The sequence below is a fragment of the Chelonia mydas genome, chromosome 6 (assembly GCF_015237465.2).
Source record: "Chelonia mydas isolate rCheMyd1 chromosome 6, rCheMyd1.pri.v2, whole genome shotgun sequence".
Classification (NCBI taxonomy): Eukaryota; Metazoa; Chordata; order Testudines; family Cheloniidae; genus Chelonia; species Chelonia mydas.
The window spans coordinates 69,308,758-69,332,669 of NC_051246.2; the positions used below are offsets into that span (position 1 = coordinate 69,308,758).

Genomic DNA, 23,912 nt, shown 5'->3' on the forward strand with positions numbered 1-23,912 from the left:
AGCTGGATAGTGTGGGCTCATCATCATGTTCAGTTTTTGCAGGGAAGTGTTTGCAGCTACTGCCCTGCATCTATTGTATTTCCTCCCTCCTGCCCCAGTCCATGCTGCCTTGTAGAGTGTGAGGCTATTAACAACAGTGTATTAGCCCTTGAGGGCTCAGCCAAGTGCTAGTTCATCATTTAGCAGCAAGGCATTCCCTGTGAAATATTCCACCCTCTTACTCCACCACCTCAACCAAGCTTCACAATCATTCATTGCTGTGTACAACAACAAACTGTTTGTTTAAAATGGTTTAAAACTTATACTGTATATGTATATGTCTTTTGTCTGGTGAAAAAAAAAAACTCCCTGGAACCTAACCCCCCCCCACCCCCCCATTTACATTAATTCTTATGGGGAAACTGGATTCTCTTAACATCATTTCACATAAAGTCGCATTTTTCAGGAACATAACTATAACAAGTGAGGAGTTACTCTAGGCTATTTACATTATAATATAGTGCTAGGGGACAGTTCTAAAGAAATTTGGATCCCTTATGATTCGCCAACGTAGTTTCGCAAATAGAAGTGGGGGGGGGAAGACGAGTGCACTCTGCTGTACAATTAGGTCAGTTTATCAAATAATGGGCCATCATGTGTCAATGTTTAGCACATGTTTATACTATACAGTATTTGAGGCAAATGAAAATGGATCACAAAGATGGAGGGAGTTTATTTGTAATGGGGTGGATTAGGCCCTAAAGCCTCCTACCAGACGCTTCATGGCCCTGCCGTCCCCCGCCCCAGAAAAGGACAGTTGAGAGGTCATCTAACCTGCTTTAGAGCACCTGTGTGAGATGCAGTCAATCATGAAAGAGGCTGCAGGGAGCAGCCAATCAGGTCTCAGCAGGCTCATATAAAAAGGAGCTGCAGGGACAGAGCGAGTTCAGGCTGCTGGTAGGGACTGAGGGAGTAAGAGGTGCTCTGGGCTGGCTGCAGGAGCTGTAAGGGCTGAACCGAGACTGACCCAGCTGGCAAGCCGGGGTCAGAGGACTAAAGGACAGGCAAAGAGCCTCCAGGGAGAAAGTCCTGGGAGTGCTGCTCCACCCCAGAGCAGGAACCTTTCCACATAAGCTGGCCAAGTAGAGTACTGAGATAGGCCCTGTTAGTCAGACTGAGGATTGAGCCCAGGGAGGGCAACAGAAACATTGCCAACAGAGGGGTACAGTGATGGGCCCAATTGGACTTTTAAAGGACTGAGCCTGGGGAGGGCTGCAGGACATTTTGGAAGTGATTTGTTTATTTTTAACATGAACTGTGTGTAACTTGGCTGGAAGGCTGAGTCACCAAAACCCCCCCGACAAGCACAGCAACCGACGGGGTGGCACTGTGAGCAGAGGGGAAAAAACTGAGGAAAAAACTGTAGGCACACACTCAGCAAGGGGGTGCTCATGAGATGTAAGTGCATCCCTTTACTGTATTCCATTAGTTACCACTGAACAAAGCTGGTTTTGCCTTGGACAGACAAAAATAGTAGTTTTTCTTTGTCCTTATAGGGTGTACAATGCTTCTATAAGCTAACTTTATTAAGATGAACAGAGATCTCAACATCTTTGAAGATAAGTGACACTACAGTCATGGGTTATGTACTTAAGAATGATAAATTCTCTGAAAACAGATGATTAGGGTAGTGGCTCTTAATCTATGGTAAATAAACTAAGGGCTCATCTAGATGACTAGTTGGTGCATGGCAAGCTGGGGTGTAAATCTACAACATACTAGAATGCTGCACATTAACTGTCCATGTGTATGCTGCTACCATGCACTAAAGTACCCTAGTGTGCTTTGATCTATTTCTGTTTCAAAGTGCCATCACTTTCATCTAGTCAACCCCTTAGACAGCAGAGAAATAAAAAAACCAAAACAGGAAAGTCCTGGAAAAGACAAAGCTAGATTTGCTCCAGAACCAAAACAGAAATGGCCTGGGAGTATTTAACTATTATAAAAGCTTTTCAACTTCAGCTGTAGATACTAACACTTCTAACAAGAATAAGAACTCTGATGCCTAGGAGGCAGGGAGTGAAAGGTACTACCATGAAAGAATGGAACAGACAGCAATGCCATATTTTCAACTTCATATAATGAATTCATGACATGTGGTGACAAACAATTAAAATTCAAAGGACTCTTTGACTATTTCTACACTGCAATGTAAGCCCAGGGTTAGCAGAACTCTTCTTAACAGACCCTGGATTTGTTAACCTGGCTTGAGATTTTACACTCATTTGTAACCCAAAGTTAGTAACTGTTGTATCCTGGGTCGTAACCTGGGCCTCCAGCATCTACACTGCATTATGCAGGCCTGACTGAGTCCAACCACCCATATCCCAGATTTCCTAGCACCTTCCCAAAATGTGGCTGCTGCAACCCTTTGTTCATGATGCAGTGTCAGAAAACTTTACTGTCCACCAAACTTGACTGTTCAGAGGACAAAGTCATCCTGTGGGATGCTTTTGATGGCGTCCCAGAGCATAAGTCCAGAGGGTTAACACTTACACTACAAAGCAATAGGGCTTGAACCCTGGGTCCTGGTTTGACTCAGGCTCACACCCTCCACTTTACTAAGATGAACAGAGACCTGGGACCCTCTATCTGAGCCCTTAATTACCGGGATTTGCGTGTAGCTGGAAGGGGATTAGTCTTGAGCCTGAGTTCAAACCTTGGGCTTACACTGCACTGTAGACATACGTTTAGAGCAGTGGTTTTCAATGTTTTTAGGATTGCATACCCCTTTCCAAATAATGTAGTATACCACGTACCCCCATCTGAGATAGGGTCATAATATACTTATGATTAGATCGCCAAGTCTTACTAAATAAGATGTGTTTTCTGCCATTACAGGATTTTTATCATGTACCCCCATAAGAACTCACATACCATAGTCTGAAAACTACTGCCTTAGAGTATAGTAGAACCTCCCACAGTGGAGAGCAAATGAGAGGCAAAGAACAGGATTCATTTGTGGAGAAGGAAGCTGCAGGAACTCCAGATCCACCACCTACCCCACTCCTCCTCCTCCACATGTGCTCACATGTCTGCAGGTAAAGAGACTGGCCAAAACAGGAACAGGAAGACAAGGAGAGGTTGCTTTCAAGAAGCTGCCTTTGTAGTTGACTGCATGAACAGTTCACATATGCAAAACTGCAGACTCAGCATCAGCCTGGGCATCTCTGCTGCCACAGCACTCACCTCAACTTTGGACAAGACAAATGAATGCCCGCACCACTACCCAAAACAGTCTTCTGGTAAATGGTAGAGTCAGAAAAATCATGTAATAAACACAGAAAAGAGAAGCAGGGAAAAAAGGGAGAGAAGCAACTGGGTCAAGAGATGAGTTATCTAAGAGGGGCTCCAACAGATGTTGAGAACCAGTGAGTTATAGTATCACAACTTAACCATAATGGAGCAAACAGGGAAATGACGAGAGTGTAGGCACAATAGTGAACAGCTTACAGTTTTGTGGCAGCAAAGTCATTCAAGATTTTCTTCTTTAGAAATATGCACAGCAGTGTAAATGTTGTATCACCTTCCATCATTACAATCCACTGCATAAAAGTCAAAATTGAATTACTTATTAACACTATGCCTAAAAGTAAAAGTGCTCTAAAATCATGGTGTGTTAACATTTATGACAGTTTTTGCATAAAACTGCATGTTGATGCAACCTTGTGTTCTGCGATGCTTGTATCATGATGCTGCTCCAGTTTATGACTCTACAGCTCCAGTAAAGTCCCTCTAAGCTAAGGCCTCGTCTACGCTACAAAGTTAGGTCAGCCTAACTACATCTCAGCCCTATTCTACACTAGGAGTTTAGGTCGAATTTAGCAGCATTAAATCGATGTAAATCTGCACCCGTCCACACGATAAAGTCCTTTTTTTCGACTTAAAGGGCTCTTAAAATCGATTTCCTTAATCCACCTCTGACAAGTGGATTAGCGCTTAAATCAGCCTTGCCGGGTCGAATTTGGGGTACTGTGGACACAATTAAGACGGTATTAGCCTCCGGGAGCTATCCCAGAGCTATACCGCTCTGGACAGCACTCTCAACTCTGATGCACTGGACAGGTAGCAGGAAAAGGCCTGCAAACTTTTGAATTTCAATTTCCTGTTTGCATGGTCACCTGCAGCTTGCCATGCTGGCCAGAGCTCATCAGCAGAAGTGACCATGGAGTCCCAGAATCGCAGAAGAGCTCCAGCATGGACCAAACGGGAGGTACGGGATCTGATCGCTGTATGGGGAGAGGAATCCGTGCTATCAGAACTCTGTTCCAGTTTTCAAAATGCCAAAACATTTCTCAAAATCTCCCAGGGCATGAAGGACAGAGGCCATAAAAGGGACCTGAAGCAATGCCACATGAAACTTAAGGAGCTGAGGCAAGCCTACCAGAAAACCAGAGAGGCAAACGGCCGCTCCGGGTCAGAGCCCCAAACATGCCGCTTCTATGATGAGCTGCATGCCATTTTAGGGGGTTCAGCCACCACTACCCCAGCCGTGTTGTTTGACTCCTTCAATGGAGATGGAGGCAACACAGAAGCACGTTTTGGGGACAAGGAAGATGATGATGAAGTTGTAGATAGCTCACAGCAAGCAAGCGGAGAAACCGGTTTTCCCGACAGCCAGAAACTGTTTCTCACCCTGGACCTGGAGCCAGTACCCCCCGAACCCACCCAAGGCTGCCTCCCGGACCCGCCAGGCGGAGAAGGGACCTCCGGTGAGTGTATCTTTTAAAATACTATACATGGTTTAAAAGCAAGCATGTGAAAGGATTAATTTGCCCTGGCATTTGCGGCTCTCCTGGATGTACTCCCAAAGCCTTTGCAAAAGGTTTCTGGGGAGGGCAGCTTATTCCGTCCACCATGGCAGGACACTTTACCACACCAGGCCAGTAGCACATACTCGGGAATCATTGTAGAACAAAGCATTGCAGTGTATGTTTGCTGGCGTTCAAACAACATCCGTTCTTTATCTCTCTATGTTATCCTCAGCAGTGTGATATCATTCATGGTCACCTGGTTGAAATAGGGTGCTTTTCCTAAGGGGACATTCAAAGGTGGCCGTTCCTGCTGGGCTGTTTGCCTGTGGCTGAACAGAAATGTTCCCCGCTCTTAGCCGGGGGGAGGGGAGAGGGGCTAGCCACGTGGTGGGGGGAGGCAAAATGCGACCTTGGAACGAAAGCACATGTGCTGTGTAAGTAATGTTAACAGCAAGGTTTACCGTGAAAGAGTGTACCCATTGTTCTAGAAAATGTCTCTTTTTTCTCCACCAGCTGCATGTGTTTCAATGATCACAGGATCTTCTCCTTCCCAGAGGCCAGTGAAGATTAGAAGGAGAAAAAAAAAAACACTCGTGATGAAATGTTCTCTGAGCTCATGCTGTCCTCCCACACTGACATAGCACAGACGACTGCATGGAGGCAGACAATGTCAGAGTGCAGGAAAGCACAATATGACCGGGAGGAGAGGTGGCAGGCTGAAGAGAGTAAGTGGTGGGCTGAAGAGAGGGCTGAAGCTCAAATGTGGAGGCAGTGTGATGAGAGGAGGCAGGATTCAATGCTGAGGCTGCTGGAGGATCAAACCAATATGCTCCAGTGTATGGTTGAGCTGCAGGAAAGGCAGGAGCACAGACCTCCGCTACAGCCCCTGTGTAACCAACCGCCCTCCTCCCCAAGTTCCATAGCCTCCTCACCCAGACACCCAAGAACGCAGTGGGGAAGCCTCCAGCCACCCGGCCACTCCACCCCAGAGGATTGCCCAAGCAGCAGAAGGCTGGCATTCAGTAAGTTTTAAACTTTTAAAGTGCTGTGTGGCCTTGTCCTTCCCTCCTCCACCACCCCTCCCAGGCTACCTTGGCAGTCATCCCATTTGTGTGATGAATGAATAAAGAATGCATGAATGTGAAGCAACAATGACTTTAATGCCTCTGCAAGTGGTGATCGAAGGGCGGAGGGGAGGGTGCTTAGCTTACAGGGAAGTAGAGTGAACCAAGGGGCGGGGGGTTTCATCATGGAGAAACAAAACAGAACTTTCACACCATAGCCTGTCCAGTCATGAAACTGGTTTTCAAAGCTTCTCTGATGTGCACTGCACCCTCCTGTGCTCTTCCAACTGCCCTGGTGTCGGGCTGTGCGAAACCAGTGGCCAGGCGATTTGCCTCAACCTCCCACCCGGCCATAAACGTCTCCCCCTTACTCTCAGATATTATGGAGTGCACAGCAAGCAGTAATAACAGTGGGAATATTGGTTTCGCTGAGGTCTAACCGAGTCAATAAACTGCGCCAGCACGCTTTTAAAACGTCCAAATGCACATTCTACCACCATTCTGCATTTACTCAGCCTGTAGTTGAACAGCTCCTGACTACTGTCCAGGCTGCCTGTGTATGGCTTCATGAGCCATGGCATTACGAGGTAGGCTGGGTCCCCAAGGATAACTATAGCCATTTCAACATCCCCAACCATTATTTTCTGGTCTGGGAATAAAGTCCCTTCCTGCAGCTTTTGAAACAGACCAGAGTTCCTGAAGATGCAAGCGTCATGTACCTTTCCCGGCCATCCCACGTTGATGTTGGTGAAACGTCCCTTGTGTGATCCACCAGTGCTTGCAGCACTATTGAAAAGTACCCCTTGCGGTTTATGTACTCGCTGGCTTGGTGCTCCGGTGTCAAGATAAGGATATGGGTTCCGTCTGTGGCCCCACCACAGTTAGGGAATCCCATTGCAGCAAAGCCATCCACTATGACCTGCACATTTCCCAGCGTCACTACCCTTGATATCAGCAGATCTTTGATTGCGTTGGCTACTTACATCACAGCAGCCCCCACAGTAGATTTGCCCACTCCAAATTGATTCCCGACTGACCGGTAGCTGTCTGGCGTTGCAAGCTTCCACAGGGCTATTGCCACTCGCTTCTCAACTGTGAGGGCTGCTCTCATCTTGGTATTCTTGCGCCTCAGGGAAGGGGAAAGCAAGTCAAAGTTCCATGAAAGTGCCCTTACGCATGCAAAAGTTTCACAACCACTGGGAATCGTCCCAGACCTGCAACACTATGCGGTCCCACCAGTCTGTGCTTGTTTCCCAAGCCCAGAATCGGCGTTCCACCGCATGAACCTGCCCCATTAGCACCATGATGCCCACATTGCCAGGGCCCCTGCTTTGAGAGAAGTCTGTGTCCATGTCCTCATCACTCATGTTACCACGCTGATGTCGCCTACTCGCCCGGTATCACTTTGCCAGGTTCCGGTGCTGCATATACTGCTGGATAATGTGCGTGGTGTTTAATGTGCTCCTAATTGCCAAAGTGATCTGAGCAGGCTCAATGTTTGCCGTGGTATGGTGTCTGCACAGAAAAAAGGCAGGGCAACGGCAGACAATCGTTCCACGACGGAGGGAGGGGCGACTGACTACATGGCTTACAGGGAATTAAAATCAACAAAGGGGGTGGCTTTGCAAGAAACTGAATGGCCCCCTCAAGGATAGAACTCAAAACCTCAAGGATAGAACTCAAAACTGGGTTTGGCAGGCCATTGATTTCACAAAGGGAAGGGGGGAGGGAGGAGAAAATGAATACAAAACAAATCTGGTCTATTTCTTGTTTTGAGCCACTTCATCTATCTTTATACATCTTGCTGGCAGCAGACCGTGTAGTACGATCGCTAGCCATCATCATCTCCTGGGTGCTCAGCAGAAGACGGTGCAGTGTGACGACTAGCCATTATCTTCTGCTGGCTGGAGGTTAAAAGACCATGCACTGCCGGTAGGACTGAATCGCCACGAGATGAAACTTAAAAGGGAAATGACCTGGCTGAGTCACTCCCATGTTTGCCCAGGCGCCCAATTAAAAGAGCACCCAGGACAACGATGACGACAGCTGCCAGTCATACTGCACTGTCTGCTGCCAAAAGACAATTAACTGCTGCTGTGTAGCAATGCAGCACCACGTCTGCCAGCACCCAGGAGACATACGGTGACGGTTAGCTGAGTGGGCTCCATGCTTGCCGTGGTATGGCGTCTGCACAGGTAACTCGAAAAAAAGGCGCAAAACGATTGTCTGCTCTTGCTTTCACGGAGGGAGGGAGGGAACGGGGGCCTGACGATATGTACCCAGAACCACCCGCGACAATGTTTTAGCCCCATCAGCACTGGGATTTCCATCCAGAATTCAGACGGGCGGCGGAGACTGCGGGAACCGTGGGATAGCCACCCACAGTGCAACGCTCCAGAAGTCGACGGTTGCCTCGGTACTGTGGACACTCCGCCGACTACATGCACTTAAAGCACTTGTGTGGGGGGACACACAATCAACTGTATAAAACCGACTTCTATAAATTCGACCTAATTTCGTAGTGTAGACATACCCTCAGGGCTGCGAAAGCCCTAACACAGACATCGCTAGGCCAAAGGAAGATTTCTTCTATGTAGACTAGGCTATCGCCTCTTGGAGAGGTGGATTTACTATAGCGACAGAAGAACCCCTGTCAATGCAGTAAGTGTCTACACAACAGCCGTGCTGCTGTAGCAGCATTTCCAATGTAAATCTGATCTCAATACTGCAAAGGTTGAGGTATCAGAATTTTCAAGACTGAATATTTAGAAGTTGCCTGTTACCAACGTAAGATGTCAGGTTATCACCATGGCAGCACAGTTCCCGTATTTTACCTACATAGGGTAGGTAAAATACCAGAACTGTGCTGCCATGCTGATAACCTGACATCTTACGTTGGTAACAGGCAACTTCTAAATACTCAGTCTTGAAAATTCTGTGATGCAGTGTAGAAGTTCCCCATTTTCCCCCTTCTTTTCCTTCATATCTACCACCACTAGTTTAAATCCCATCTTCGTCTTAAAGCAACCAGACTTGTTTTACAGTCAACTTCGTTAAATAGCCACTCTGTTTCAGATACAAAAACATTTGATACTACACGAGCACTAAAGGGACCAGCACTTACAAATTTGAAATATTGAGGACAGGAATGCCAACTGGCTAATATCACAGGAATACCTGGGGTGCCCATTCCCAAAAATTCGGAAATGCTAGTTCTGAAGAGCAGTACTTTGTAAATATCAAACAGTATGGTTGGCAGAGATGTATTTATTGAATATATTAATTACTTTCAAATATATACAGGTCCAAAAGATGTTTGTGCAGCCATGTCAAGAGATTTTTGAACAGTTTTCCTTACCTGTGGAAAGGCCGTCATCACTACTTAAAAAGTAAGAATCTGCAGCCTTCATAAAGTGAACTACAGCCAAATTCTTCACAAGACCAAGAGACACTTGCATCTTCAAGCTATATCTACTACAGCTAAATTATTTCCTGCTGATCCTCTAACGATTAGTTGAAAACTGAAGATATAAAAAGGGAATTCTGAAGGTACCTAGTTTACCCTATATAGCATTTTGCTTTTACACTTCACTTAAGTCAGTAAAACTAAACTGGCTTCTTTTAGTCATTTTTGTTAATTCTAATTCACTAGTCTTATAATTATAACTAGTATAAAGGAAATATTTGAACAGTAGTGCACTAGTAATGTTTCTTTAAACAAGTTTAATAAAATTAGCCATCAAAATATTGGTCCTAACCTACCTGACAGCATCCTTTCAAACCACAAGTCAGAAACATCCCATGAATTAATTGGCCCACCTTGATTGTCATGCACCTTGTGGGGAGAGTGGTCAGTTTGGATGAGCTATTGCCAGTAGGAGAGTGAGTTTGGGGGGGGGGGGGGTGAGAAAACCTGGATTTGTGCTGGAAATGGCCCACCTTGATTACCATGCACATTGTAGGGAGAGTGGTCACTTTGGATAGGCTATTACCAGCAGGAGAGTGAGTTTGTGTGTGTGCGTTTTTTGAGAAAAAAGGTGGGGGGGGGGGGTGAGAAAACCTGTATTTGTGCTGGAAATGGCCCACCTTGATTACCATGCACATTGTAGGGAGAGTGGTCACTTTGGATGGGCTATTACCAGCAGGAGAGAGAGTTTGTGTGGGGGGGGGGGGGGGGGCGGAGGGTGAGAAAACCTGGATTTGTGCTGGAAATGGCCCAACTTGATGATCACTTTAGATAAGCTATTACCAGCAGGAGAGTGGGGTGGGAGAAGGTATTGTTTCATGGTCTCTGTGCATATAATGTCTTCTGCAGTTTCCACAGTATGCATCCGATGAAGTGAGCTGTAGCTCACGAAAGCTCATGCTCAAATAAATTGGTTAGTCTCTAAGGTGCCACAAGTACTCCTTTTCTTTTTGCCTTTTAACCTGTTAGACTGTGTTGGGGTTTACTATTTGTTTTGGACACAACTATACAATGGTAATCAAGCTTTTAAAATATCGATAGAGATATCTGAACACATTGTAAAACCACATTGAACACTAAGTTTTTTTGTACTTATAGTACCAGTTACAGTGGTATAGTTTAGTCATTTTTAAAGGGAGAGAGCACCAGATTAGGTTACTTAAAAATTTCTATCTATTTTGTGATTTCTACTGTAGCTTCTTAGAAATAAAATTTTCGTTTATGGTGTTCTCTCCCCCCCCCCCCCCCCCCCCCCACTTTAGATTTTCATTGTTCAGACTATGCTCTTGTACACTAGTATAGAATTGCAATGTTTGGGCTCCAGATACCATGTAGGAATGTTTTTAAAAATTCTATCGGAAAAGGTTTTAAAAATATGAATAGTTTAGACAAGGCCTTATTGTACACCTCAATTCCACCACACAGGTATTCAACATGGACTACTGCACCTCCTGAATTAAGGCTGTGGGCGTAGTTGATATTTACTAAGATCCTCCTTTCTAAACAGTCTATATCAGCAGTCCTCAACCAGGGAGCACGCAGACCCCTAGGGGTACGCAGACCCTTCCAGGGAGCACGCAGACCCCTGGGGGTACGCAGACCCTTCCAGGGAGCACATCAACTCATCTAAATATTTGCCTAGTTATACAACAGGCTACATAAAAAGCACTAGCAAAGTCAGTACAAACTAAAATTTCATACAACTTGTTTATACTGCTGTATATACGATACACTAATATAAGTACAATATTTATATTCCATTGATTTATTTTATTACATGGTAAAAATGAGAAAGTAATCAATTTTTCAGTAATAGTGCAGTGTGACACTTTTGTATTTATGTCTGATTTTGTAAGCAAGTAGTTTTTAAGTGAGATGAAACTTAGGATACGCAAGACAAATCAGACTCCTTACGGGGTATAGCAGTCTGGAAAGGTTGAAAGAGACTGGTCTACATGGTTAGCTGAGACATCAGTCTCAAATTCGGAGTTTACCCAACTGTAGTCTTCCACATCAGCAATGAGAAGGGTTTCTCTTAATCCACAAAAATGTATCCACACATACACCATATCAGTTAATCTACATCCAGTAAATCTCATCATACTTGCATCAATACAGTTTTCCTATAGCTCCTGATTTAATTTTTGAAGATTTCACTTTTTCTATTTAACAGAAATAGAGCTGAAGTGTGAGGATTTTGCTATTTCCGGAATCTGTCATTAAAAAAAGAAATTTAGCCCTATACCAAATTGAGATCTGTGTGACAGGCTCTGAAATCTTTATGAACACAAAACTATTCTCTTTTTTTAGATGACAGGTGCGTGGAGACAAAGGTTCTTAATAGGAGGAAGCAGTGTATGGGGTTACAGCTTGCCAAAGATGTCTCTGGACATTTTACAAGGTTAGTAATTTCATCCGTATGAACACTATTAATGCATGCAGTAGTTTAGATGTAGAATAAATCTTCTCCGCCCACCCCATACCCCAACCAAACTTCTGGGGCAAGTAATACTACAGATAATGCTTTGAAACTAGTTTGCTTCACTATTACTTTTAATTGGAGCATGCCCATTGAGGGTTTTGGTTTGTAACATTCCCAATAACATTTCATTCCTTATGTCTGAAAGCATTTTATGTCAAAATTTTTGATTTTCTGTTTTTTGCTTGATTTTGAAACAGACTGGAATGTATTTTGAGCTTTAACTTTGATTTTGACATAGCCCTTTCTACTTCTGGAAGAGTGAGATAAATTGAAAATCTGTAAAACAGTTTCAGAATACTGCTCAGTTCTATTCCCCTTAACCCTACCCCACAAAAAAGTTTACTTAACCAACTTACATGGATCAGTTTGAACTGTACACTACATGAGATTCATAAGATATACTATACGCATGTGGTAGAAGCACTCCTTGACTAGACTTTAATTGGTGAACACAATTCACCAAGATCTGTACAAGCTACCTGGTAAGCTGACTGAAAAGCTAGTTTTCAAATACCACTTTTTCTGATGTATATAGAACCTTACATTTAATTAGAATGAAATATGCAATAAGGTGGAGCATTCTGCAGGTTCATATATTTGCTTCATATTTTTGAAGAGCTTCTGCAGCAACATTTTAGTATCAACACACTATATTCAATATCTGTCAAATAAAGAAGGTGCCTATTTTTACATTTGTTTCTCAAGTTAATAGTACCAGAACTAACAAAACCATGTGCTGGCAGGCACTGAAACACTTCCTTTTGTTTTCCTCTTATGTCTCTCAGAGCCTCTCCTCCCCGCACCAGCCAAAAGAACTTTACCCAATGCACTTCTGCCCTGGCCTACAATTTTGCTACTCTTTTAATAGTGAAGAGAAAGTCCTAGAGATTTTTAAGGCCAGAAGTGACCATCATGATCACCATGTCTGACATCCAACAATGCACAGGCCATAACATTCACCCAGTAATTCATGCATTGCTTCTTATTCAGCTAGATCATACCTTTTAGACAGATATCCAATCTTAAAGACTCAAACTGAAGAATCCACCACATCTTCATGTCAATTGTTCCAGAACAGCCCATATTAAATTTTTAGACACTGGTTAACTGACAGATTGCAAAAAGTAATTGTAAATGGAGAACAGTCACCTGATAATTCTTGGTCCAATGCTATTCAACAGCAATCAATGACCTGGAGTACAGAATTGCTATTAAGTTTTGCAGATGACAAAAACTGGAGGGGTAAACAATGGGGACAGGAGTTATGTTGACTGATCTGGAACACTTTCTAAATGTATTCATTTGAACAACATGCATTTTAATATAGTCAAATGTAAAGTTATATGTCTAGAAACAAAGGATGTAAGTCACGCTTACAAGATTGGGGAGTATCCTGGGGATCCAGTGACAGTGGAAAGTACTTCAGGGAAATTGCAGCCAACTGAATAGGAGTTCCCAATGTAATGCTGCAGCTAAGAGGGAGAATATAATCCTTTGTCGTGTAAGTAGGGGAATGTCAAGCAACAGCAGGGAAGACTTTACACCTCTGGATAAGGTATTAGTGGGACCATTACTGAAATACTGCCTCCAGTTCAAGTGTTCATGCTTCAAAGAGGATGTTGCAAAAGGTTCAGAAGACAGCTACAAAAATTATTCAAGTTCTGGAAAATATACCATATTATAGTGAGACTTAAACTCAATTTAGTTTAACAAACAACCTGACCATGATCTACAACAGGGGTTGGCAACCTGCGGCATGCGTGCCAAAGGCAGCACACAAGCTGATTTTTAGTGGCACACTGCTGCCAGCCAGGGTACCGGCCACCGGCCCCGCTCAGCCCGCTGCCAGCCTGGATGGATGGAACCCTGGGCCGACAGCGGGCTGAGTGGGGCTGGCAGCCGGGACCCCGGCTGGCAGGGACCGGCAGATGGAACCCCAAACTGGCAGAGGGCTGAGCGGCTCAGTGTGCTGCCAGTCTGAGGTTCTGGCCGCCGGCCCCTGCCAGCCGGTGTCCCGGCCGCCGGCACCACTCAGCCCGCTGCCAGTCTGGGGTTCTGTTGGGGGGCCCCTGTAAATATAAAATTTTTTACTGGCACGCAAAACCTTAAATTAATGAAGACTTGGCACGCCACTTCTCAAAGGTTGCCAACCCCTGATCTATAAGTTTCTACATGGGGAAGGGATTTCAAGTAGTAGGTGGCTCTAATCTGCCAGAGAGGCATAATACGATCCCGTGGTTGGAAGTTGCAGCGTGACAAAAACTTTGCAGTTTATTTTCAGTTTGAATTTAACAGTGAGGAAATTAGCCATTGGAACAACTTACCTGGGGATATAATAAATTCTCCTTCACTTTAAGTCTTTAAATCACAACTGGATATCTTCCTAAAAGTATGCTATAGCTCAAACTACAGCCTTGATGCAGAAATTAATAGGTGATGTACTTTGCTTTATGTTATACAAATCAATCTAGATCAATGGTTCTCTACCTGAAGCCCACCAGCCACTTGCGGCCCAATCAGCACAGAGCTGCGGCCCATGTGACAGCCTCAGGGCCATACAGGTAGCACTGGATGCGGCTCACAATGGTAAACAGGTTGAGAACCACTGGTCTAGATAATTGTGATGAAGTGGAGCTGCTCTGTAATAATTTATGAATAACGTATGTTGATCTGGTTAAGAGATTTAACATATGAATATATTGGTTCAGTTTAATATGGGATACCAGGGAAAAACATGCAGGAAACAAAGAGAAGCCATTTCTCCTCAAACACTTGAGGGACAAGAGACAATGCCAGGACAGAAAGACCTGTGCACGCTGGCAAGTCTTTTTAATTGCTTTGATCCTACAGTTAAAACCAAAATATTTTTCTCTTAAGAAAGCTGTTTTGTCATTGACCACCTGTGACACTCTGTGCCTCAGGAGAGCACCCTGCACCCCCATGTTCATCCTTAGAATATGATTGTGTGGTATCCAATGCAAAGTTTGTCATGTCAGGTGTCTTCGGAAGACTTATGATGCACTGAGCATTGTTGCTATAGTAATGTTATACGTTGTAATTTCATGTATATAGTTATGAGGCTGAAAATGCATCCTCATGGCTTAAAACAAGCCCAGGCAAAACTCTCCAGGAGCAGAGGGGCAGTTCACACCTCATCAGGGCATGTATGGGACAAACCCAGCCCAGCCTCACAGAACAAAGGACACCGGCCTAGGCAGCAAAAAAAGGACCTGTTGGACTCTCGAGGGAGTCACCCCCCCCTTCCCTTGGTCAGTTTGGGACTACGATGAGGTAATGCTCACCTTAACTCTGAAAGGGGGGGGGGGGTGGAACCAAGAGGGAAGAAAGAACATGATAAAAGGGAGAAACATTTGCCATGCTCTCTCTTCCACCTCCATCTACAGACATCACCACCAAGCGACTGAAGCGCTGATCAAAGGGGAGAGCCTGGCTGAAGGGCAACTGTCAGCCTGTGGTGAGAAGCATGTAAATTTGTAAGGGCACTGAAAGTGTTGATGTCAGCTTAAAATGCATTTTGCTTTTATTTCATCTGACCAAATCTGACTTCTTGTGCTTTAACTTATAATCACTTAAAATCTATCACTGGTAGTTAATACATTTGTTTATTCTACCTGAAGCAGTGCGTTTGAAGCGTGTCAGAGACTCCCCTTGGGATAACAAGCCTGGTACATATCAATTTTCTTTGTTAAATTGACAAACTCATATAAGCTTGCAGCGTCCAGTGGGCATAACTGGGCACCGCAAGATGGAGGTTTCTAGAGTTGTGTCTGGGACTGGAGATATTGGCTAGTGTCATTCGGTTGCACAATCCAAGCAGCGGTTGGCCAAAAGTGCTCACTTGCGTAGCTGGAAGAAGCTTACATACTAGAGGCTACGCGTGAACAGCCTGGAGTGGGGATTCTCACAGTGGAGCAGAGTAAGGTTGGCCCCCAGAGTCAAGAATTGGAGTAACCTATCAGATCACTGGTCCAGATAACACCAGGGGAATGTCACACAACCACCACTAGTCCCAAACAGAAGAATCCAAGTGCTAGAATTCAGTAAAACCTGCTCCATAAGCATGGTAAATACACAGATACTCTAGCCCAGAGTTTGGTGTAACAGAGAAAGAACTGTGGAATTCTGTCCCAGGATAGGTGAGGGTGCACTCAGACACCAAGAGGGGACAGATGTAGCTAGCCCTACAAACATGACAGTCATAACAGTTTCAATCTACAAGCATAGGAAACTTTAGGAAAGTAGTCAATTACGTCAATTTTTGCAATATAGGACAATATTTCTCTAGGATTTATGAGATGCCAGCCCAAACTCATTTTCATCTGTGACCAAAGCTATGGATTTGAACTGAGAAAACCCTGCATCAAAAATCTGATTAGAAAAGGATAGTTAGCTGAAAGTTTCCATATTATAAACAGAATATTTGTTCATTAAACTTTAGCATAACAGGGCTAACAAAAAATATTCCACTGATTTCCCCCCACCCCAAATAGGCAATTATCCTTACTTTACAAGATTTTAAAAGCTAGGAATTAGACAAAAATCTTTGTCTTTTGTAGGTGACTAATCTGAGGAATTGTCACAGATTGAAGTGTCATTATAGGAGGTTTTGGAATTAATTGAGAAATTTAACAGTAACAAGTCACCGGGACCAGATGGCACTCACCCAAGAGTTCTGAAAGAACTCAAATGTGAAATTGCGGAACTATTAACTATGATTTGTAACCTGTCCTTTAAATCAGCTACTGTACCCAATGATGGAAAATAGCTAATGTAACGCCAATATTTAAGAAGGGCTCTAGAGGTGATCCTGGCAATTACAGGCCGGTAAGTCTAACATCAGTACCGGGCAAATTAGTTGAAACAATAGTAAAGAATAAAATTGTCAGACACATAGAAGAACATACACTGCTGCGCAAAAGTCAACATAGCTTCTGTAAAGGGAGATCATCTATTAGAGTTCTTTGAGAGGGTCAACAAAGATGTGGACAAGGGGGATCCAGTGGACACAGTGTACTTAGATTTCCAGAAAGCCTTTGACAAGGTCCCTCACCAAAGGCTCTTACGTAAATTAAGTCATCATGGGATAAGAGGGAAGATCCTTTCATGGATTGAGAATTGGTTAAAAGACAGGGAACAAAGGGTAGGAATAAATGGTAAATTTTCAGAATGGAGAGGGGTAACTAGTGGTCTTCTCCAAGGGTCAGTCCTAGGACCAATCCTATTCAACCTATTCATAAATGATCTGGAGAAAGGGGTAAACAGTGAGGTAGCAAAGTTTGCAGACGATACTAAACTGCTCAAGATAGTTAAGACCAAAGCAGACTGTGAAGAACTTCAAAAAGATCTCACAAAACTAAGTGATTGGGCAACAAAATGGCAAATGAAATTTAATGTGCATAAATGTAAAGTAATGCACATTGGAAAAAATAACCCCAATTATACATACAGTATGATGGGGGCTAATTTAGCTACAACTAATCAGGAGAAAGATCTTGGAGTCATCGTGGATAGTTCTCTGAAGACGATCATGCAGTGTGCAGCAGCAGTCAAAGCAAACGGGATGTTCGGAATCATTAAAAAAGGGAGAGAGAATAAGACAGAGAATATCTTATTGCCCTTATATAAATCCATGGTACGCCCACATCTTGAATAATGCGTACATATGTGGTCCCCTCATCTCAAAAAAGATATACTGGCATTAGAAAAAGTTCAGAAAAGGGCAACTAAAATGATTAGGGGTTTGGAACGGGTCCCAGATGAGGAGAGATTAAAGAGGCTAGGACTTTTCAGCTTGGAAAAAAAGAGACCTGGGGGGGGGGGGGGGGGGGGGGGGGAGAATATGACAGAGGTATAAAAAATCATGAGTGGTGTGGAGAAAGTGAATAAGGAAAAGTTATTTACTTGTTCCCATAATATAAGAACTAGGGGCCACCAAATGAAATTAATGGGCAGAAGGTTTAAAATAAAGAAAAGGAAGTTCTTCTTCACACAGCGCACAGTCAACCTGTGGAACTCCTTGCCTGAGGAGGTTGTGAAGGCTAGGACTATAATAGGGTTTAAAAGAGAACTTGATAAATTCATGGAGGTTAAGTCCATTAATGGCTATTAGCCAGGATGGGTAAGGAATGGTGTCCTTAGCCTCTGTTTGTCAGAGGGTGGAGATGGATGGCAGGAGAGAGAGAGATCACTTGATCATTACTTGTTAGGTTCACTCCTTCTGGGGCACCTGGCATTGGCCACTGTCGGTAGACAGGATACTGGGCTGGATGGACCTTTGGTCTGACCCAGTATGGCCATTCTTATGTTCTTATCTGCTAACATCTTCCATAATTCAGTGAAAAAACAAACTCCCCACCATCTCATCCCACTGGATTGGAGATGAGACTACAACATTCAGTGATTTTTACAGTCCGACAGAAAGCTGATGAGAAGGTAACTCCCCACATTGCACAGTCAATAGGCTTTGATAGACTTAAGCCTCCAACAGCCTAATATATCTGGAATGAACAGCAATTAAGCCCTGGTCTACACTATGAGTTTAGGTCAAATTTAGCAGCATTTGATCAATTTAACCCTGCACCCGTCCACACGATGAAGCCATTTTCGTCAACTTAAAGGACTCTTAAAACAGATTTCTGTACTCCTCCCCGACGAGGATATTAGCGCTGAAATTGACATTGTCGGGTCGAATTTGGGGTAGTGTGGATGCAATTCAATGGTATTGGCCTCCGGGAGCTACCCAGAGTGCTCCATTGTGACCGCTCTGGACAGCGCTTTGAACTCTGATGCACTAGCGAGGTACACAGGAAAATCCCTGGGAACTTTTCAATTTCATTTCCTGTTTGGTCAGCGTGGCGAACTCAGCAGTACAGGTGACCATGCAGTCCCCCCAGAATCGTAGAGCATAGAATGTTTCTACGCTCCCCCTATCATCTCCGTCCCTAAGGTTATCGCAGATTAGAAGACGAAAAAAACGCACTCGCAAGGACATGTTTTCCGAGCTCATGCAGTCCTCCCGCACTGATAGGGCACAGCTTAATGCATGGAGGCATTCAGTGGCAGAGGCCAGGAAAGAATTGCTGTGTTTGCTTAACAGCGAAAGTATCATGCCTCGCTAGTGATCCTGCCAGAGCCAGGTCGCTGTGTCAGCCTTGGGCGGGGACATGACTGCTTTCTGAGCAGGAAGGCCATAGATATAGACATTGCATTAGGTAGCTTCTGTAGCTAGAGAAAACATTCCTGTGCATTCGGCAAAGTTTGTGGCAAAAAAAGAAGCCCCGTGACACAAACTATTAATACACAACCACACATTACATAAAATATAATAGGGACCACGCGAGGGATACATTCAAGTTGCGTTTCTGTAGTGTAGTGGTTATCATGTTCATCTAACACTTGAAAGGTCCCTGGTTCGAAACCGGGTGGAAACAGGTCACTGTTCCTTTTTCTGACTCCCCTCCTGCATTTTTAGTCTTAAAACAGACCGCACTGTGAAATTTTACTTTGAATTATATCAATTATGAGTTAAATAATATGGAAGCGGTCTCTAAGTTATAGTCCTGGGTTCCTTACCCTTTCAGCTCCTCTGATAAATTAACATTTTTGTTAAGGGTGGGGGAAAATTTTCATGAAGTCTTTTATAGGGACTAAATGCTATCTAGGACTCTAAAATAATCTTAACGTGGCCCATAGAGTGAAATCCTTCGTTATGGATTTGTCATTCCACAAGTTGAACTGCTCCTTACTACTGTCCAGTCTTCATGAGCCATGGGAGCAAGGGGCAGGCTGGGGTAGGTGCGACCAGGCGGTGCTGCCGGCTGGGAGAGCAGCCTGAGGCAGAAACCTCAAGCTCGCATGATATTCCAGGCAGGACTGAATCTTCATGAGACAAAACTTGGAGAACGACCTGGAGTCACTCCCATTCGGTGCTCTAAGAAGAGGGTAGCCATGTCTGTCCAGGCGCCCCTGATCGACCTCACCAAGGTCTGCCAGGAGCACCCAGGAGATGTACGACGACTATCAGTCCTACTGCACTGTCTGCCGCGAAGGCAAGGAGCTGCTGCTGTGTAGTAATGTAGTACCGCATCTGCCAGCAGCATCCAGGAGACATACAGTGACAGTGAGCTGAGCGGGCTCCATGGCAGCAGGGTGAGCGGGGCCGGCGGCCAGGACCCTGGCCGGCAGGAGCCAGCGGATGGAGCCCCAGACCGGCAGCAGGCTGAGCAGCTCAGCCCGCTGCCGGTCTGGGGCTCCATCCACCGGCTGAGCAGCTCAGCCCGCTGCCTGCCTGGGGTTCTGATCATCCAGGCAGGCAGCGGGCTGAGCGGGGACGGTGGACGGGACCCCGGAAAAAAGGGCGCGAAACCATTGTCTGCTGTTGCTTTCACGGAGGCAGGGAGGGGGGCTAACGACATGTACCCAAAACCACCTGCGACAAAGTTTTTGCCCTATCAGATATTGGGAGCTTAACCTAGAATTCCAATGGGCAGCGGAGACCACGGAAACTGTGGGATAGCTACCCACAGTGCACCACTCTAAGTTGATGCTAACCACAGTAGTGAGGACACACGCCGCCAACTTAATGCGCTTAGTGTGGAAATACACAATCGACTGTATAGACTTCTAAAATCGACTTCTATAAAATCGACTTAATTTTGTAGTGTAGACATACCCTTAGTTGCATCTTTTCAGAAAGCAGGTCAGCTCCAGAAAATAGCCACAAGCCTACCAATCTTGCAAGTTACACTCAGACTAGAACAAAATGTACGTGCACAGTGTCAAGATGAGGTAGTAATCCAGCATTGTTCTCTGGATTAAATATTTTGCTGGTGCAGTCTGAACCTGCCTCACTTACAGCCAGCAGAACATTTCAACCCCAGCCGTAATTAGGCAAACTTTGAAACCAGGGTGAACTGCTCTAGACAGACAAAGCTGCAATTCTAGCAGTTGGTCCAACAGAGCTACATAGATATTGACCCCAGTTGCTGTGATCAAGGCAGATCCCCACACTAGAGAAGAAATAATAGCTGTTTAAGGTATTTGGTCATAGTCCTCAGACTGGTGTTTGAAAACTCAGCACTAGACTCAGGAAACAATGAGGTGAAATTTACAAGACATTACACCATTTAGCACAGTGAGCAGGGCAGATCACATTGTGAGAGATTTCTTTTTTTGGTTACATTATCAATACAAGACTTTCAAAAACTAAACTTGAACAATACTACTGTTTTACTTGGTTTTAGAAAAATCCATGTCAAATAAATTAAAGGAAATGAAGGGAGAAAGTTAGATGGAAGACTGCATTAGTGTGCCCATGAAGCTAGACTAAAGTAAATGAGACTTCATTCCTTTTTTTGTGTTACTGATGTTATTACTGAAACTCATCCTACAATGCATCTGTGCTTAAGTAGGGTGTAGCTTTCAATATCAAACTGAATGAGGCAAATAAAGGGAACTTGCTGGAGATGAAGTTGGCAGAACTGGGGAAACGTCAGTTGCTTTTAAATTAGATAGCATGATGAAAACCCTAATTCACAGAACGTGCACACACAGTTTTGTAACCCGCTGGCAAAGTGGGTTACATTTCCCTCTACAGATGGGTGCACAGATGTTATGTCTACACTTTGAGTTCAGAGTGCAACTCCCAGCTCAAGGAGACACACTCACATTAGCTCTCAGACTTAGCATGCTACAAACAGAATGTATCCTATGGAAGCACAAGTAGCAGGATGGGCTAGCAGCCCCAAGTGCATACCCACCTGAGACCCTATGCATTTATTCAGAGCAGCTAGCGTCCCACCACTACAGTTACATTAGTTTTACCATGCTATCTTGATGAGCGCTAGAGGGAACTGCACTCCCAGCTTGAAGTGTATATACACCCATATAGGATAAACAGCCTGCTTCTACTACCAGAAGGAAATGGGTCCATACTACAGGTCTGCAGGTTCAAATCCTGCTTATGCCCATCTCCTCCACAAAATGGGGAATTTTTATGTAAGTCTCTCTATAAAATGACCCCTAAGTGTAAAGACCTTGGAATAATAGTAATTGTTAGTAATTTTATATTGAAAACACTTTTAAAAATGAATTAGGATGTTGTGTTAAACATTTTAGTGTATTTTTAATGGTTTGTATTGTTAGCGAGCTGTCCCTTTAAGACCACTGTGAGCTACTTAATTGTACAGTGTGAGGGAAGCTTTGCCCATATGTCCAGAGAAGAGAAGATTCTGTGTGTGTAAGCTCCAAAAAGAAAGACCAGAATTTAGAAGCTTGTCTTTCCAAAAAGCAAGTCTTAGCCCTGGTCTACAATTTTTTTTTTTTTTTTTTGGGCGGGCGGGGGGAGAGAATCGATCTAAATACACAACTTCAGCTATGTGAATAACATAGCTGAAGTCGACGTACTTAGATAGACTTACCATGGTGTCTCCACTGCGGTAAGTCAACTGCTGCCGCTCCCCCATCAACTCTACCTGCGCCTCTCGCAGCGCTAGAGTACAGGAGTTGACAGGAGAGCGCTCGGGGGTCAATTTATTGCATCTAGACTAGATGCGATAAATCGATCCCCACTGGATCGATCGCTGCCCGCCAGGTAGTGAAGACATACCCTAATTCTTGAAGAAGAAACATTAGCACTTATCAGGGAGCTAGATCCCTCAACAAGTTATAGCCTTTCTCCTGGAGATCACCAATCCAGACCAACTCAGAAGGGATTCAAAGTTGCTCCCATCTATAGGGTATTCGGTGGGTCTCAATTCTACCTCCTCAGTCAAACTTTGTCCCATGTCACCAAACTTAGTAATAACTAGCAGATTCAGACAGGTAAAGTCCTGCAAGGGCCACAGAGACTGAACTGACCCTAAAACGAAGTTGCCCTGCCAGCACCACCAAGTTGTAGGAAGTCTGTCCTGCTGCTGAGTGTTTTCTATTTTACCAAGGCTGTCAAAACAACTCCTTTCACAAGCAGTAAAGGAACACTTTGAAGATTAAGTGTCTATGGCTATATGCAAATTTACCAATATGCAAGTTAGGTCATTAATTTTCATAAATTTGCCACATACGGAGCTACACAAAACCAGATATCTATACTTCAGAAGAAGGTGACAGTTTCCTCCTAGAAACCCAGCTAATTCTTTTACATACTGAATATTTTCAAGAAATCCCCCACCACTGCACCACCAAGTGGCAGCAATAATAGAATCACTACAGCAGACTGGTGGCCACTAGGTGTACTATCATACAGACCTGCTCAGAATTAGAGGGCAGTAGAGTAAAAATGCAATCAGCTGGTCTGTACCAATGCTTACCTCATTACTGCTACTGGTAGAATTGCACAAGTATGAAGTTTCCCCAAAAGCTGCTGTGTTAAGGAATCTTAGGTCCTAAAATAAAAATACTATTTTTGACTCTTGCTAAATTGTAGGACTCAATAATCTTGTGACAATGAATACCACATAAGTTTTAAAACTTATTTCCTTTTATTATTATTTTTAAACTTTCTCCTTGTCATCTGAGTTGAGAGGCAACATTTATTTATATAAGCAGGACTTAAAACAAGGTCTATAGCACTTTCATATCAGAAATTTTAGACTGAAAAATGTTGCTAATTTACAATTTTGATTCCCCAGGGTCCCCAGTATTCAAGAACCACACCACTTGGTCGGATGGTCCTAACCTCTATGTCAGTTAAGTCAGGGATTGTCAAGCTTTTTCTTTCTGAGCACCCCCCTCAACATACTATAAAAACTCCAGAGTGGAGAGGGGAGACTCAGGGCTCCAGGCCTGGAGGGACCCTTGGGCATAGGCATAGTTTGATTGGGGGGGAGGGGAGGAGGCGGCCAAGGGCCAGTGGGACTCAGGCCAACTCCGCATAGCTAGGTCCAAGGAGAGTGTGCCACCTCCAGCCCCTGACTCACCTCAGCAGGTCACCTAGCCCATCTGGGTTGTGGGAGGACGCAACTGAAAAAATATAACTTAATATAACTATAAGGGGACTCAGCTCAGAAAGTCTGAAAACCACTCACGGTGCAGGGAGAGGGGTAGCTAGGGGCTGTGTGCAGGGAGGGCTCTCCTGTGTTGGCAGCTCC

The 23,912-nt window shown here is 44.3% G+C and overlaps 1 protein-coding gene and 1 non-coding gene across 25 annotated transcripts in view; one reads left to right on the plus strand and one right to left on the minus strand.

The window, feature by feature from the left end:
* The window catches only part of NUMB (NUMB endocytic adaptor protein), a 159,438-nt gene that overhangs the window by 111,075 nt on the left and 24,451 nt on the right, over positions 1-23,912 (minus strand). Inside the window, exon 1 of one of the 24 annotated variants that reach the window (XM_037900348.2) lies at positions 23,133-23,155. The exons of the other annotated variants lie outside the window; for them this stretch is intronic. The gene's annotated coding sequence lies outside the window, so the exon portion shown is untranslated. Of the gene's footprint in view, positions 1-23,132; positions 23,156-23,912 lie in introns of those variants that run through there. 24 annotated transcript variants of the gene reach the window in all.
* Positions 19,184-19,256, plus strand: TRNAV-AAC. The gene has a single exon. It is a non-coding gene; the product is annotated as a tRNA-Val (tRNA).